This window comes from Amphiura filiformis, unplaced genomic scaffold (genome assembly GCF_039555335.1).
Source record: "Amphiura filiformis unplaced genomic scaffold, Afil_fr2py scaffold_32, whole genome shotgun sequence".
Taxonomy (NCBI): Eukaryota; Metazoa; Echinodermata; class Ophiuroidea; order Amphilepidida; family Amphiuridae; genus Amphiura; species Amphiura filiformis.
In genome coordinates, this window is record NW_027305496.1 from 662165 (window position 1) to 681943 (window position 19779).

Genomic DNA, 19779 nt, shown 5'->3' on the forward strand with positions numbered 1-19779 from the left:
TAACGCAGACATTTTCAATCCAGTTATTTTATGTAACATTATTACTTTACCCTCTTGACTGCAGACGACGAGTTTCAATTTTTTTGTAAAAATTTAAATATTTTAAAAATGTTCATTTTCATGACCATATTTGTAATCAGCATGAAAAATGCATTAAAATGAGTACAAACAAGCCCAGTATTGGTTCAGTTGTTCTTGAGATAGCGCTTCATATTTTGAGAAAATATCTTAAAACTTTTTATGTTGAAGCCTATTTGCTAGCACGCAGAGCATTAAGCAGCTAGAATGATCTCATGTTTAATGTCAGAGTTCAATAACCTCCGTTGAACAACTATAGCTCAAAATTTGACATCAAGCTGCGGAGTATGAGTTTTTATACCCAACATATTCGAAGGTCATTCTGTGAATGTACGAATGTATTGGGGTTAAAGAACTGTGTGCTAAAGGATGAGGCTGTTTGAGCCATAGCATCTCTCGTATCTCCATCTCTCTCAACTCATCCTCGTCGCCAAATGTTTATCAATGCCTAAAGGGAAACCTGACCATCTGCCCCCTGCGAAGTATTACTCCACATTTCTCCATAACCCTGCACTTGCTATCATTGAATGCTCGATGCAGGGCCAAATTTCCAAATTTCATTTTTTTTTCAGAATTTTATATTTTTATTTAAAAATTCGCAATCTACGTGAAAAATGCATTAAAATGAGTACAAACATGCCCGGAATCAGATTTGAAGTTATTAATATAGTCTTCATAATTTTGAAATATAACATTTGAATCTATGGATTTTTCAATGGGATAACGAATCTAAAGTGCATGTACTGGGCCGTATGCCACACGTTGTACTATAATGACACATAGGTCAAGTTGAGTGCTACATGCCGAGACTAATACAACAACTATGAGCTGCATCCCTGGGACTATCATCTTGAGTGAAATGTCATCGAGGCTTGTATGAAGATGAAATCACTTACTATGGATGATGATGGTCTTTATATATGCCTAGTTGGACATGCTCACAGGTTCACTGCAGATGACTTCGTGATGTAAAAACTAGGGTACACGCTATATCGAGGGTTGAGAACCAGAAAGCCTTTACTCACAAAAGTTTCCTTTGTGAGTTAAGTCTTTCTGGTTCTCAGCCCCTGATAATCATGTTATAGGCCATGTTGAAATTCAAAGTGCATGTTCAAATTGTAACCTACACTTCAAAAAGTGTTTAGCATTTAAACGCTTTTACACACTTTTAAACACACCCCTGCCTCTTCACTTTGACGTGAATTGGTGGGTAAAAGCCATTGAATATTAATGATTAGGAATTTGATACGTAATGTGATAGGAAATGGATACACAGTTTTTGGAGTGTAGTTGTAACCCATATAGGGAAACATGAATACAGATACGTTTTTGCACACCACTTAAAAAAGAAAAACAAAGCATGGAAAGATGCAGTCACCATAAACTTTTGATAGGATAGTTATTTCATTAATGACACTAAGCGCGACCATTAGAAACAACATTCCCCCCTCTGACTCAGCCACCGCAAAATGCTTACAACATCTCTTCAAAAGAACATTGAAAACAAACAAACAAACAATAATATAATTTCAATGTTCATTCAATTCAATTCAATTCAACTGAATCCAATTCAATGCAATTCTATTCAGTTCAATTCAATTCAATTCAAAGTCATTATTAAAATTCTTTGTTGCACATCAAATTTACAAAGTCGCTATGAAATGATCAACATGATCAATGCAATTTTGCCAAAGCTCACTACCATTCGCACGATGAAAGGGTATGCGAATACAATGTTTGGCATGATGAGTGGTTTGCACATTATTATAAAAACAACACAATGTTACCATATTAAAAGTGTCATTAACTTCTGTCAATCTAGTAACTATTTTGTCTGACAAAGACATCTTTTTTACCACGATATGTCAGGTCCCACCTTTAGGTCTTGTTACCTAGTGCAATATAATATCCAAAAAAGTATTCCTCGTGTACCTGTTACCATGGTTACACGAGACGCTTAGATCACTGTCAAAATATCGGACTCTCTACCCCAAAACAAAACATTGTATTCAACATGCATGTTTAACAAAAATAAAGTACTTTTCATTTTGAAGGTGATGAAAGCGAAATCTTTCTGTTTATACATTAGTAAAGTTGAATGTTGAATGCCGCGGTATAAATTTAGTACAACTCTAAAACATATGAGCAGAGTCAATGGAGTGGAAATGACTTATTGAGTGAAGAAAAATGTCGAAAGGATTGCTGAAGAATTTTTATAAAGATCACCTGCATGAGGATGATATAAAGTTATAAAGGAATCATTTTGTGTGACTTTATCTGCATGGTGTAATACATAAAATCAGGGTGTGTGATACAAGGCTTCTACACTGTAGATAAAAATTTTGTTTTCTTTCTGAAACACTATTTTAATAGACAGATGTGTTTATTAACAACTGAAAATAGTTGATATCCAAGTTCTGTCATTCTAGTAAATATTTTTCTCTTCACTTATTTAACTATTTTTATTTCAGATAAAGAGGTTTTTTTTAATCACGACATGTCCCCAAAATCAATGCAGGACCCCACTTTTAGGTCAGGTCACCTTAACCCTAATGTTATAACACTACGAAGGGGACCCCCTAATTTCCAATTACAAACATCATAATATACACGTTATAATTGGTACAAATGTATAGCTTTAGAAATCATTTTACAAGAACGAAATGAAAATATTGGATTTTAGTTTAGAAACCAATGATGATTGATAGGTAAGGTGCTTGGGTAAAAAAAAAGATCACTAAAATGAACGAAAGGATGCATCACCGATTAGCTTAAGTCGTTTGGGTGTAAACATATGCCGAATGCGGTTGCTTTATGACGGATAAAAATATTTCCTTCGTAGTTCAAGGGTTAAGAACCCTTTATTGTTCAATATAACAAATTATTGTTATTAGTTATTACTCGTGTACCAGTTACACGGGACACTTTGATCACTGTCAAAATATCGGAGTGTTTTCCCAAGAACAAAATATTGTATTCAACATGGATAATTTTTTTCTGTTTATACATTAGTCAAGTTGAATGCCTCGGTATAAACTTAATACAACTCTAATCATAATGGAGTGGGAATGACTTATTGAGTAAAGACAAATGTCATAAGGATTGCTACTTAAAAGATAATCTGAAGTTTTAATGTTGGATAAGGAAGGATTTGACTTTAATCAGGGTTTGTGATACAATCTTTGACAGGGTTGCTTGATTTAAATCACTGATCGCGATTTAAATCACTTGTTTGTTTTTTTAATCACTGATTTAAATCAACTTTTTCATTTTTTACAATTTTTGATAAATGTAAGTTAAATTCTTAAATTGACTGTTTTACTTCATTCCTAATGTTTCTACAACTTTTGGATACAATTAAAATACCTCTATGATGTTACTTTATCCATTGCAGAATTCAACAGCTTTTTTCCCATGATTTACCAATTTTTTTCTTTGAAATTTTCACATGTGAAAACATGTTTTATTTTTTTTGTAAATACCTGGTAGGATTGTGTATATGACTAACATTCCACTGATACTCTTTTGACTAATCATGGGGTATAGCAGTTCTTGGAATAAAAAAATCAAAACAATCGATATAAATATAAAAAAAATCTGATTTAAATTAAAAAGAATCCTATTTTTTTTATTTCTTGATATTTGATCTCAGTGCTTCTACACTGCAGATAAAAATGTTTGAGTTTCTGAAACACTACTTTAACACTTAAATGTGTTTATTTACATCTGAAATTAGTTGGTATCCACATTGTTTAGAAATTACTGGTATTTTCAGAAATCTATACTTCTACATACTTCAAATCCAAATTAAAACCTAATGTTTTTATTCCCTTTGAATAATCGGACTCTAAAGTTTATACTCAAGCACACCAGAAGCATTATAAACTCTAACGATATATATTTTAAATAATATAAAAGGTATTCACATACTATGGGTTGGGATGATGAGTTTTTGGCACTTTATCATAAAATCCTCACATGAGGGAGCACGGTGGCCTAGCGGAACGGGCACTGACTCATAATCGGAAGGTTGCGGGTTCGAGCCCCGGCGACGCCATCGTGTTGTGCCCTTGAGTAAGGCACTTTATCTCGATTATTCCTCTCCACCCAGGTGTTTAAATGGGTACCGGCATTCTTAAATGCTGGGAAGGTAACAGACTCGCTGTAGAGGAGGTGTAGCGATCCCCCTATAGCAACATTACATGGAGGTGTCTGGCCAAATCGCCACTGAAAAAGAGATGGGCACTCCGATCATGCATGTTGTTCAAGTGTTGTCAAAATAGTTTACAAACATGATTGCCCAAAAATATTTATAATAAAATTTGATAACGTTCTTAAAATGTTGTTTAGAGCTTTTTTTTATGTATATCAAATGCTTTAAAAACGTTTTCATAACATTATATAACCCGATATTTAAATACTAATTATATTATAATTATATTAAAATGTTTTGACTAAAACCAAAACGCATTTATCATTGTTTATGACACGTTAACAATGTTTTAAGAATATTTTGCTGGGTATTGAACTTCAAGTCAATACTGAAAAAAACAACAACCAAAAACCAAAAAGCAATAATAATAAAAAAAAGCTCCAATTATAATTTTCTTAACATATTTTCAATTTGACAAGTTTTACAATACAAAAAAATGGGCGTTATCGAAAAAAAAAATCTTAATGGATGTTATTTTTGGAAATATCAACCAATTAACACACAGTACAGCCATAAAAACAGTCTTATTGCTGTTGTTGTTGTTGAGACATTCTGTTTTGTTCCTTTTTGGTGAGATTACACTCAGAAATTATACGAATACCATTCCTCCTCCAGATTGATTTGATATACTTTGACATTAATTAAAGCATGTTTTAAGCAAGGACATGGCATGGCAAGAAGGTGAACGATATTCCAAGTTTTATACATAACTATATATATACTAAGAGGTAGAAGTATCACAGACAGCTATAAAGTGCTCGATACCAATAAATGGTAGAGCTATTTTAAAATGTTAACTGTATAATTATGTATATTTTCTGTGTACATATTTCATTTTTTTTAATTGTGTGGAAATTCTGGAAGCGAGTCAATTTTTAAATTCCATGTTTTATGTCTTGTGGAGCATTTGCTCACGCCCATGGCATTCAAGCAATTTGATAATTATCTCATTAGGACACTGAAAACATGCATGATCCTATTACATCCCAGCAAACACAAAAACGATTTTAAAACGTTTTAAATAAGTTATATTTTGGGTTTTGGTTTAGGTAAAAACGTTTTAATAACATTAAAATGTCGGGTTATATAAAGGTCATGCAATCGTTTTAAAACGTTTTGTATGAAAACACACTACAGCAATATTTTAAAAAGTCATTGTAACTATTTTGCAAAAATTTTTGGCCAAATATTTTGTTAACACTTAAATAATATTATGTTAAAATATTTGCACCCAGCAAACACAGAAATGTTCTTAAAATGTTTTTAACAAAACGTTTTAATAACATTTAAATGTCGGGTTATATAAAGGTCGTGAAAACATTTTAAAAACGTTATTGTAAATATTTAGGGCAAACATTTGTTTGCAAAATATTTTTTAACCCCAAAATAACATTCTGTTTAGAATGATTTGTACCAAGTTTTCAAAAATGTTTTTGGAATGTTATTAAAACGTTTTTATACCCTTTATATAACCCGACATTTAAATGTTTTCTGTAAAACATTTGTGTTTGCTTGGCAGTAAATTACCAACAAATGTTATTTAATTTTATGAAAACGTTTTATACCATTAATGTACCCGACATTTAAACGTTATCTGACAACCTTTTATAACCTTTTGCGAATGATGTCGAAAACGTTTTGTGTTTGCTGGGATAATACACAACGGAGACAGCCCATTAGTCAGAATGATGATTAGTTCAAAAATGGTTAGGTTAGGATTAGGGATAAAGTTAAGGTCTGGGTTGGGTTAGCAATAGTATTAGCATGATTAGGATTAGTGTTAAGGACAGGGTTAGGCAAGGGTTATATACAGAGTTATGTTTAGGATTATAGGATTAGGTCAAGGGATGGGGTATGAACGTTTAGACAGTATTTATTGTGGGACATTAGAGCACATCAGAGATATCGAATTGCATTCTGAATACGAAGAATGTCCTTCTGATATCAAATAAGTTTGATTTTTTGAAATTCGCAACGTAATACACATTTTATGGCAAATGATTAAAAATTGATATTTTTGATTACTTAAAGTGCATGTAGGTGGGATGAAAAGCCGACGATCAATTGAAAATTTTGACCTTTCGTATTGAAGATATGGATTTTTCCCCAAAACACCAAAAACAATTAGGTCTTTTTGGGAAAAAAATTCATATCTTCAATATGAAAGGTCAACGTCAGCTTTTCCTCCCAGCTACATACACTTTAAGAATATATCATTAGATTTATAAAATTTACTTCGAGGACTGTTATATATCAAAAATGTGAAAATATCAAATTTTAATAATTTGTCATAACATTTGTATTATTTAAAAAAATGAAAAGTATTATCAGAAAGACATTATTCGTATTCAGAATGCAATTCGATATGTCTGATGTGCTCTCATGTCCCACAAAAAATACTGTCGAAACGCTCAAAACGCTCATTCCAGATCCCTTAAGTGTTTCAGGTTAGGGTGAAGATTAGGATTTAAAATACTATTCACTGGATTTTTGGACTAATGAACTTTCGGACTATTGACCAGTACAGTTCCATACACAAAGTTTACAACAACCGCTGTGAAGCACCTGGCTATAATTGTATGAAATATAATTGTTTGTTACCCATAAGCATGATAAGTTTGTTTGACCTGGACTGACCCCGCGTTAATTAAAGGTGTAATTTTATTCATTTCATTCTTGTAAATGTGTAAATGTCATATATTAGGAGGGTCCACGCGGGGGCACAGTGCCAGCTAGCTGTGAGTAAATGGCGGCTGTCCAAGAAAAGTAATTAGTAAAATGCCGCTACTTCTTAATTATATTACGACATGAAAAATGATGATACATTTTTTTTTTGTATTGGGAAAAGCCAATGAATATATTTAAAATAATAATAACTGTGCATGTTAAGATTACATTTTTAAGGAAAGTGTTTTTATTCTATGGATCTGGCCTTATGTTTTAGATATATTTATTAATTTTGATTTTGTTGCTACAAAAAGTCGGTTGGCATTACTTCTCAAATTAGGGCCAATATCAAAAGGTTAATATTTTTTTATAGTTTGTGAAAAAAACCCGATTAAAATATGCCAAATTGTTCTTTTACAAAAAAATTACTCCTCTATAGGGGGTATGCATTTATTTTCTGGGATAGCGCAATTCAAACCTCTATCGTGTATTAACCCGGTGTATTAATCATGTTGATTATTTCTCAATAACCTTTGTGCTTTAGTGATTTTAATTAAAAATATGAAGGTTTTCGTGGTTTATTTTTGAATAAATCTAATTTTTTTTAATTTTACAAATCACTTGTGTTGCAATTGACTGTTATTGACAGTCTACATATACTCATTAAAATATCAGAACTTACTCGTATTATTTAGATATTTAGGCTACGTACACGTTATAGATACCTCTGTACTTTTTACAGTTCAACTAATAGTGTAATAGCCTCTAATTGAAATCCCTCCCACCTACTTAGCTAACCAGTGCTATGTTACAAGATTAACATCACACATATTTCCATGTCCGTTCACAGTTTAAGACATTATGCTCTCAACATAAGCAAAATTTAGATTAGTCAAACGGCAATAAATTGCAAATTTTTGAGGATTCAACTTATATTGATTTCCTCTATACGAGGATCACGATTTTTGGTCAAATATCGGATTTTTTTTTGGCATTTTAATAATTTTGTGCGATCTACATGTTCTACGTTATAATTTACGCGCGTTCGTAGTTTGTTAATATCGTGATAGTCGTATGCAATGTTTATTGATGAAAATGTTGATATCAGCAGCGCGGCCTGATTGTCAATTTAGACAAATCGGTTTGTTTATTAGTTTTCAGATTCATGACATTTTACACAGGCATGTATGCATAACTCATAAGCTGTATGTCGTTAGTTATCCTATTTTATGAAATTCAAATATTTCAAAAGTTCCTGATCTTTCTGAACACAGTTTTAATGTCTTTAGAGTCCATGTTGAATCCTCAACCCTTATCGCTGTTTTTGTCTTAATGTTTTATTGCCATATGGATACCTGAAGAAATGAGAATATTATTATCCCTCCATGACATTCTGTTACTCATTTTATGACTCAAAAATTGCTCTTTAATAAGTCATCTTGTATATTGCATAAGTCAATAGATGAAGCAGTGTTCCATATAACATGCACGTTTAAGGTTATAATAATCATGGTTCTCAATTAGCCCAGCAGGTTAAGACATAGGCCCGAAAAAGTTGAGAAAAATTAAAGAATTATTAATAAAGATTTTTGTGGCTCACTGGGCTATATTTTGGGGCCACGTTATGAAATTGAAAGCCTGACGTATTTTAAGTGTTACCTGTTCAGGTTATCTGTTTTTTTGAAATGTGAATGATTCGTTCTTTAAGGCCTAATTCAAACATTAATATTTATTTAAAATGTTACTTTGTAAAATGTGTTTGTGCGTTATCTGCATTTCATACACTCTTAGAACCACATAGCCAATCAGAAAAGCCGTTAGAAAAATACGCTTAGTGCATTAATATTGTATAATTGCACGGGCTCGCACTCCGCGTACTACTCGCAGTGCTTTCGCGCGCGTTCGCATCGCGTAAGTTTGATTCATTTTTCTTGCGGGTTGATGCATTTATATTTGCTCGTATTTTTCAACATTTTTAGTGACGATTTTGTTATACAAATAGCAAAAATCACGGCATTTTTTTCTCGTGTATGATATAGGTTAATAAATGCGTATCGCTTATTGCTCGAGAAATTGTACAAAATAATGCACTTGTACTGAGATGTTGATGCGTTTAATGCACTCCCCTTCGGGGCTCGTGCATTAGACGCATCAACATCTCAGTACGCGTGCATTATTGTGTACAATTTCACTCTCAACAAGTGATACTCATGTATTAACCTATAAGTATTTTGTGTTCAAATTTGTGTAATTTATGGGCAGAATGACTGACACGTCGTTGGTAAGTCATGCATATATCCATGGTTGTTAGTTGGAAATATTTTAGTGTAATATCACTATGCAAAATGTTATTTGTCATCAGATGGATACCTATCTGTAGAGTCATGATGCCAACATGAATACAAGCTTGAATAGGCCTACGTGGGCCATGGGATTTATAGGCCTAATCATGTAAACAAGAATACCGACGTGTAAATTATGACCCACCCATCAAACACAAAAATGTTCTAAAAACGTTACAGACGTGTTATAAACGTGTTTTGGTTTTGGTATAAACATTTTAATAATATTTAAATGCTGCGTTATATAAAGGTAATGGAAACGCTTTTAAAAGGTTTCATATGACAAGCACTACAACAATATGTGCAAAATGTTGTCAAAATGTTATTGCAGATATTTTTTGGCAAGTATTTGTTGGAAAATATTTTTAACACTAAAATAAATAATATTATGTTAGAATGTTTTGTATCAAATTTTCATGAATGTTTTTCATAATGATATTTTGAAGGTGATGAAAGAGAGTTTTATACCCTAAATGCGCCCTTTATATTACTCGATATTTAAATATATAATTTGTTGGCGCATTTCCCCACTGTTTTGCATTAAATGACGGTGTTCCCATCCTTTTATTTGACGCAGACCAATTTCAAAGCCAAATAACTCACGACCATATCAAAATTGTGCCTATTTGATTCAATGTGGCAAGCTTCTTAATTAATAGTTATACAACTACAATTTTGTTGACATATTTAGGCCGAATGTAGGCCTAACATAAAATAGTTATTTATGTCATCACGGGGGTGGGGAGATGAGCAAATTCGCCTCACGACATCTATACATATACGGTATCTGAAACCAAATTGGTTTCATCGTTGAAGCTTTGCCTTATAAAGGTAAATTTAAAGGAGGATCGAGTCAACAATAACCCCATCTGCACTGTTTCTCCAAAAAATTAAATCAACGGAAACACAGAGTTCTCTCATTGCCCTTCAATATTGGGGCTGAAAGATGTTTTATTTGGATTTTTAAGGGTTAAATATGTAACCCACCTTTAATTCATAAATTAATCTTTCAAAATAGATTGAAAATTTGCATGGTCTGAAACACCATAGATATAGGGGTTGAAGTCAAGGTCACACTATCTAGGTGGAAATAGTATGTAATGACATCGGATCGTCCTCCTTTAAAAATATTTTATTATATTCAAAACAGTGACATTCTGCTTAACTTATGTGTTAAAATTTCATCGATTAATAATTACCATGAGGAGATAGAACATATAATATTAAAAGTATAATATTTAGTAATTATACTTGTATTATTATAATATATTAGGCTCTCTCTATAACATTATAATAAAATATATTTAATAATAATATGCACATATTTAATATAAATATCTTATTAAACATTTAAAAAAAAATCGCATTATTAAATTGAAATGCTAAACCTGCATTATATAAACTCGATATTATTAGTGTTAACAGTACGTTTCAATGATTTTATAACCACATGGGCAATTCTAAAATTAAAATGCCCAATATAGCTTCCTCGCAGTAATTAACAATGCATTATTACCAGTAAGAATATTGAGCAAAAATGCATTGCAGTTATATAGCCCTAACAATCCCTAAAATATCCATGATTGTCAAAAAATATTAGTATAGTATGCCGGGTCTATAATTGCCGCGAGCGAATTCTTAGCATGGAGCAACATGGATACCGCTGTGCATGTACGTTCAGCAAAGTAAGGGTTAACATTATAGCATTTCTTGTAAAATTATTTTCCAAAAGTTTGATTTTTTTGTTCATCTGCTTGCAAATTAAAAATTATAAAAAAATGTAAATTAAGAAGTATAAAAAATGGCAGCTTCGACTTACCTAAAAGGTCCACATGTCACTCAATTAAACAAGAAGAAAAGAAAACAGGCACAGAAAAGTCTGGAAATAGTGTTGCTTGAAGAGAGGTATACAGCAAACCTCGCTGTACAGGCTTGTAGAATTCCGTACGAATTCCACTCCATAGGAGCATCGCGCATGCGCGAGGAGGATGCTAATTTACCAAATAAGGCGACTGGCCCTTTGATACTTTTTAAAGTTCGTGCGCAGGTTTATGAGTCAGGACAATAGATGGCGCTATATTACACGGTGTTGATGGTTTATATTGTACAATGTTTGGGCTCTTTAATTTGTGTTGGTTTATTCAAGCAATGGAAAGTGAACAAAATTATGCAATATCGTAACACATGATAAATCAATAATTTTATTCACTATTTTTTATTTCATAGTAAAAGAAAGATAAGAAAGAAAATATATCTCAAGTTTGTCACCCGACAATATTTTGCCATTTCAAACTAGCATCTCAGCTTCATAGGCTATAACATAATTATAACGTGGTGTGCTGTAGGAACTACTATATAGAATATTTTACATTTGTGGTTACTTTTAACAAACTGAATACATCATTGAGTGAAATTTTTGATTATTTGTGATTAATTTATTTAGTATTGATACTATCATAATGCGGGATACATAGGTAAAGAAAATTAAATTTTCTGAACGCGTACAGCGCCTTAAATTATCCACACGCAATTATTTATGAAAAAAGCTAATGTTTATAGCCAGTTTCTTTTAATATTTACATGACAATTTCATTAAATCAAATACGTCAAAACTGGGGTCATTGCCATCAAAGGGTGAATCATCAATAAATTGGGCGTAACATCCCCCGATTTCTATTACCATAAACATGTAAAGTCCACTTTGAACTTTGACGATCTAAATTTGGCTCGTCTAGATACTTCGATGAGATACTACACTACAGATGCATCGGCCGTGTCGTGGTGTCAGACCGAGAAATCTATGGCCTTGCTTATATAATTATTCACTCGTTAAATATTTTTGTTGTTTCTCCGGTATCTTCTGATTGCGGATATCAAGCTCGAAACACGATATATCGTGTACGCTATACTGTGATTATTGCCGTCTATATATGAGTCAGTCACACCGTTTGTATGGCACAATAGACTCGAAACGTTACGCGTACATGTACCATCAGAAAGTGCAACGAGTTGTCATGCTCGCAGTGCTCATGGCGCTGGATGGATGGAACTGAGTAACATTTGATGCTGCAGCTTAAGCGCCGTGTTAAGTTACAGTCGTGGATCTTAATTTAGGCTGGTTACACTCTAAATGTGACTCAACTATGTTCAACTAAATTGCTGGGTAAAATAAATTGTGTTAAACAGTGCAGCGAAAATAATCGCAAACTGCGGGAATGTTAGGCTTTTATCACTACGCCTAAAAGCAGACTAGAACGACGTTGAGAGTGATACTTAGTATATTTGACCTGTTTGGTATTGATATTAATCCGCGCGATGATAAGGCCCTCCGAATACGAGCTGATCAAACTTATAACCGTTCCATTTATAGAAGAACACCAACAACTGTTTTTAATGTGTATTATAAAAGTCATACACTATACCATGTACAGGGTGATTTAAAGTGAACTGTACCCAACTTTACCCATTTTTTATATATATTCGCGGAGATTGTACATATCAAAAAACATAGAAAGCAGTGATAATTGTTCTGTAATAGAAATTTTGAATTTTGCTAATAAGTCGTTTTAGTCAGAAGATATCGCATTTTCAAATTATCATCCCATTTTTAGACCAACACATCGAACTAAGTTTATGCGTGTTCTCTACCGCAGTAACAAAATTGGTGTGTTTTATAAAAATGTTTTTTTCTTCAAAACCATTTGAGATAAAGACATGATTTTTCACCAATAATAGGAAACATACTATCCTACTACAGCTTACAAACACAAATTATTTAAATGTCGGTATTAAAAGTATTTTATTTGAATTTTTGAATTTGGGCACAGTTCATTTTAAATCACCCTGTATACGTTCATTAATATTTGAGTGGATGGCACAGGACTCGTTCGAAGATATGGGTGGAGATGGCGTGTTTACAAAATGGCATGCCCTTCATGTATTCTTCTAAACTATAAATAAAGTACATACCTTTAATAATCTTCAGTCTTCAGTGGGTGGCTTCCTATAACAGCTCGTTGAGCTAAACTGGAAGTGGGTTGTTTGGACCTCACAGTCGGCGCGGTGCTAAAAACATAAATTTGGTGTTGTACATCAGGAAGGTGCCAGTAAAAAGTGGGATGGCTCGTTTAGAGAGACTCTTCAGGCTGGCCGGTAGCGACATAGCACTGAAACTTGAACTAAGTGCTATTGGCTTGAAAGCACAGATGGAGGGCGCACACACAGCTGATTCGGGGAGGTTGTTCCACACACGAATTGTCCTGGAAAGAATGAATAGTTGTACACATCTATATAGTTGCACTGGGCTGGCGATAACACAGGGGATGGTTATGCCGGATGGAGGATGTGTTGCACTGGTAACATGGAGGCAGGCTGATGTTGGCTAGCTGATATTAGATTATAAAGAACGTGGCGGATTGGTAGTATAGACGTCTGACTTGAAGGCTGTCCCAACCAAGCTTCTGGATCATTTCTGAGACAGAGGAGGTCCTACGGAAATCGTGGAAGACGAAGCGCGCGGCCTGGGCTGAACATCTGATTTGTTGTATGGGTTCCAAGCTTCGCTTCCATATTCCTGTTGCGGTCTAACTAAAGAGTGATAGGCTCTGGCTTTGACTTCACTGCTATATGGCGAAAGTGTTCTTCTGAGCATACCAAGGGTGCGACTTGCTTTGGATGCAGTCTTTTGGCACTGGGCTGTCCAATTCAAACTGTCGGAAATGGTGATGCCGAGATAATCGTGCTATGAAGCTCTCTGCAGCTCTTCTCCATTGATGTAATATCGGAAGAGGCTGTTTTTTCAGGGTCACTGACATGATGGCACATTTTCGAACATTGAAGGACATAAGCCATGTATCCGCCCAGGTAGCCAGAGTTTCAAGATCTTGCTGGAGGATGTTATGATCAGATGGAGATGCGATTTCTTTAAACACAATGCTGTCATCAGCAAAAAGACGAATGTTGGACTAGAAATGTTGATTTATATCATTTATATAAAAGAGAAATAGCGCCGGTCCCAAAACTGAACCTTGTGGGACACCAGATGTAACATGTTCCCATGACGAGAGACTACCATTGACTGCCACCGCCTGCTGAATGTCACTGAGGAAGACTCTTATCCATCTAAGGGTTTGTACACGAATGCCATAAAAATCCAATTTCGCAGCAAGTCTTTGATGCGGCACCAGGTCAAAGGCCTTGCTAATATCTAGCTAGACCAAGTCGGCCTGACCCCGGCGATTTAGAGTTGATGCCCATTCATGAACTATATATTATAGGATAGGCCTATAAGATGTGTTTGCGTGGACAGTTTTTCTCGAAATCCATGCTGAGAGTCAAGGAGAATGGGCCATTCCAGATAAAAAGTGCACCCGGGGTATAGAGGACGCTTTGTTATGCATGACTGAACACATCCCACAATGCTCCCTGTCCACATAAACACTTTGACCTCATGAATATAACAGTCCACTATGACAAGGGAATATTGACCAGTTCTTGGTTTAAGTCTATAAAAATGATCCATGCAGCTTGATGGTGTGAAATGTAGACTGGTATGAAGACGTAGAGATTGTGTAAATTGTGTAAATCACCCCCTTCAAAAATAGAACAAAAACGTAATAAAATGTAATCATTGTCTAAACTTTAGGTCAATCATTCATGTAATTATTTTGTGTAAGCTAATCCTAGCCCTAAACCTAAACCTAATCCTAACCCTAAACCTAATTCTAACCCTAATCCTTACCCTAATCCTAACCCTTACCCTAATTTCGTGTAAAATTACATGAAGGAATATTGAACCAAGCCTGGTCAGTAGAAGAATTTCTATGCACCCCCCCCCCGTGCCAAGATGCATCCAATTAGTGCTGATGTGTTTTACATAGAGTGCCCGGCCCAGCTTACGAGGGGGTATCCAAAAGGTTTTGACATCACCCAGAAGCGAAGGAGCTACATCGATGAAATTTTGTCAGTGTAATTACTGGTCCGTATGTACATTATGGTCCAAAAATGGTCTCAAGAGCATGTTTACTTTCTTTACAGGTGGTGCTAGATGGGCAGTATGGTGATGGTGAAAATTGAGGCATGCAGCGTGATTAAGTTCCTGCTTTTGAAGGGTTAGGCCTACAATGCTCAGAAAATCTATGATGAAATGAAAGCTATCTATGGCGATGATTGCCCATCATATGGTACTGTTGCTTTTTGAAAAAGGAATTTCCAAACTGGCCACATGTCCCTCAAAGATGAGCCAAGAAGTGGACGTCTATTATGATGCGGCCACAGTGAAGAAATTCAAGAAAGTGGAGGATCTTATCATGAAAAGGTTATACGCCTACTGGCCATCCAGCGCCACCTGTAAAGAAAGTAAACATACTTATGAGACCATTTTTGGACCATAAAGTACATAAGGACCAGTAATTACACTGACAAAATTTCACCGATATAGCTCCTTCACTTCTTGGTGATGTCAAAAACTTTTGGATACCCCTTCGTACTTAATTAGCAGACGACGTGAGGGCCACACCACAGCACCACCATAAGCTTCCGAGGCCAAAAAGTGTGACACATAAAATAGTCCTCTTAGAAATTAAGCTTATTTGTTCCATTTGAGTTCGATATGCAATATCTCGATTGATTATTTCAAAGTGCTCTTGTATTTATTGCTGTAGACTGCAAAAAGTTGACTTGTGATCACAAATCTAAGCAGAAAAAAAATATGTACACAAAATATCAGGAAAGACTGTAGGCCGATGTAGAAAGACATGCAAAATATTTGTCAGCGATATGCAAACAAGACTAGTTTCCATCCTGCGCGAAATTAGATTTCTCAGTGTTCAATAGTTTGATCATGTATGATTCTTGCACAGCTTTAAACCACATTTGTCACGTGTGAGTATATAGTAAAACATGGGGAAACGACCAAAATATGTGTAAGCTTATCAAAAAAAAATTATAACTATTACTCAGTACTAGAGCCTACACTGACTGGCTGGCTACCACCATACATATGTACGGGCTGCATGCATGGTTGCAAAATTCAGCACTCCATGCCTGGCTGAGCTATTATCAGTCTTGCCATGGTACATGAGACAGCATAAGACTGCCTTTTTGAGGAGAGCGAGAGCAATCGCTCTCTACAGTTCTCCTTATATCTGATATAGGAGAGCAATTTTTAGCTCTCCTTAGTTGAAAATTTTCTCCTTACATTCTATTATTGTAAATGTTCTTATTAAAACAGCTCTCCTGAAAGGCTTAAGAAGAATTATTTAATGCTCTCCTGCCAATTCCAAAAGACAGTCCCTGATGTGAGCATGTGTGTGTCGGTCTCCATAGCAACACATAACACAGACTATCTTCAACATGTTCGGTGTATAATAAGGGGCTGTGCAATAATTATGAGCTGGGGGGGGGGGCAACATTGGCAAGAAATCCTAAAAAATTGGCATGTGCAATACAAGGGTGGGGGGGGGGAGATTTTTGACAGGCCAAGAAGGGAATTAGTAAGCGATTTTTGCTGGGCCGTTCAGAAGTTTTACCCCCCGGGGCTCATACCCAGCAAACACAAAAACGTTTTTAAAACGTTTTAAATAAGTTATATTTTGGGTTTAGATAAAAACATTTTAATAACATTAAAATGTCGGGTTATATAAAGGTCATGAAATCGTTTTAAACGTTTTGTATGAAAACACACCACAACAATATTTTCAAAATGTTTTCGAAATGTCATTGTAAACTATTTTTGCAAACATTTTTGGCCAAATATTTTGTCAACACTTAAATAACATTATGTTAAAATATTTGCACCCAGCAAATACATAAATGTTCTTAAAATGTTTTTTACAAAACGTTTTAATAACATTTAAATGTCGGGTTATATAAAGGTGGTGAAAACATTTTAAAAACATTATTGTAAAATATTTTGCGCAAACATTTTTTGCAAAATATTTTTTCCACCCCAAAATAACATTCTGTTTAGAATGATTTGTACAAAGTTTTCACAAATGTTTTTAAAATGTTATTAAAACGTTTTTATACCCTTTATATAACCCGACATTTAAACGTTTTCTGGCAACCTTTTATAACCTTTTGCGAATGATGTCGAAAACGTATTGTGTTTGCTGGGTAATTATATAGCACAGCAGTAGAATTCGGTAGAAATCTGAGTAAAAAAACCAGAATTGAATTGTCACTGCCAAAGCGTTCCCTTGAAAAGAGCTTGAAAAGGACCACCACTTTATAATGCTTCCTCCATATGTATACAGGGTGATGAACATTAAGTATTCAAAAAGTTTAATTAGTGCCAATTAGCTGATTAAATACTTTTAAATTATTGCTTTCAGTCATAAATAATTATTTCAAACCAGAAAGAACACAATATTCTTTTATTGGCACTTTTAGACTAATTACTTGCAATTCTGAAAATTGACTGTTTTACAAAGAAGCCTATGGGAAAAGGCATGGACGCGCCTCGTTAGCTCGTTAGTCTAACACATTAATGAGATGACATGAGTTATATTAATTATTTACTTGCTAAATCAAATTGTTACTACATAATCAGGGATTTTAGGTTTCAACTCAACATAAAAGGGTAAAACTGTTACGAACTTTGTCCATTTCCGTCCTCCACCCTGCACGTTTGTTAGCTTAATTGATCATGAAATTAATTAGCATCAATGGCAAATCCTAGTTTTGGTGTATAATTCAAAAGAAAAAATTGGGAAAGACCAATATGACGGGTCATCTTCATTTTGAAAATATCATTATTATTTAATTTTTCGAAGAAAAATGTCACGCCACCTTATGGCCAAATACGTTTGCTCTGTGGCGTTGTTCCACTTGGGACAAACGTCGGTTCAGCATTTAGACATAGTAAAATTACTATCCATAGTATTCCAGATAAAGGAGTATTTCTTGATCCTAGCATCCTCTTTTATGACATTTTTCAGTACATATCCACGAAAAAAGCATATTCCCAAAATTTCAGTTGATTCCGATTTTGCGTTTGCGAGTTATCCGAGTGATTATATTTCGACCATTACACGAATTTAAGACAGTTAATATTTGTTTTATATCACTCATGCATAAATTCTATTACTAAGATACTATTTAAGGTAGGAAATACATTTATTCATCAACATAACACCATGTTTTGCGGTGATATACTTCACATTTTGGGGTCCACCCCATAACTAAATCGGCGAGTCCAAGAGTCGGCGCACGGCTTAGCGCAGGCGCACTACGGCAAAGCACATGATGGTAAAGACTATCACACGGAGTGGGTGATGGTAAAAATGGCAAATGGTAGCAAATGGTAATCAACCAATGAACTGTCTAGAATTTATGTATGAGTGATATAATACCCAATTAGGCTACACTACTAATGAGACGCCAGACTCATCCCAAGAACACTCCGCCATACACGCACCCCATCCAAACACATCTACCACAGCTAATAATACAGGTGTGTTGAACTGATAGCCAAGCTGAAGCAGGGTTGAGTAATACCTCTCGCGATACTTTCTTGAATGGGGAGAAAAATAATGTTTGTGAGGGGGCACATAAAGAAGAGGAAGAGAGTGTATACGCAAAAACTTACTAGTATTTGTTAGTCACAAGTTCATGAAGTTAATGCAGTATCATTAAACTCATCAAACAGCCGATTATCAAAAAAAGCTGAATTGTTTCCCCGACAACGCATTATATGACATGATGCATACAGAATACGTATTGCTGTGCCAACCTGTTCATGTATAACCACAGAAATATAATTATTATGATTATTGATAACTATGCGTTTAACGTTAATAGCTTTTTTAAAATCAAATTTCGAGTCATATTCCTTTACTTGGTTTTCCGCCAAGAAGTTAATGTGTAACATATAAATATTCCAGATATGGGCGTTTTGCGGAGTTCTCGGAGTACCAAATTGTTAATGTGGATTAAAACCGCGAAATGTCGTACAAAATTTCTTATCTTTCTTGGGGGTGACCCATTTGGTGATATAAATCACAATACATTGATACTATTGTAGCACATATCTATTTAGATATTATAGTAGTATAAAGATGAAGTAAAACCAAAGTAAATGGGTATGCAAATGTGCATGCAAGCAAGCAAAGATGTAAAAGCTATACTAAGTAAATAAATAAATGTTTGCCGAAATAAGAAATTATAACTATAACTTTTATGTTGGTGATCAGTTTGGTATAATAAGCATGATAAGCTACATAAAAAAAAAGGTACCGACGTCATTATTTAGCGGTCGTCATGGCGGATGTCATGGTTTCATACCCGAGGTATGAAATAATCGTTGCTAACCTGTTTTCAAACTAAACGAATACGAACAATTGATCGACACAGATCGAGAGATAGATGTTAAATTAGAATTTTTTTTTTTTTTTTTATATAAAACGCATCAATTTGTTCAATCTATCGTATCTATCGTATCGAGCAGCTTTACAAGATACTTAATTATTGATATGTTTG

At 34.4% G+C, this 19779-nt stretch overlaps 1 protein-coding gene across 11 annotated transcripts in view; it reads right to left on the reverse strand.

The window, feature by feature from the left end:
• The window catches only part of LOC140143917 (twitchin-like), a 210110-nt gene extending 198855 nt beyond the window's left edge, over positions 1-11255 (reverse strand). For all 11 annotated transcript variants that reach the window (XM_072165753.1, XM_072165755.1, XM_072165754.1 and 8 more), the window contains exon 1: positions 11120-11255. The gene's annotated coding sequence lies outside the window, so the exon portion shown is untranslated. The remainder of the gene's footprint in view (positions 1-11119) is intronic.
• Between the last annotated feature and the right edge of the window lie 8524 nt (positions 11256-19779).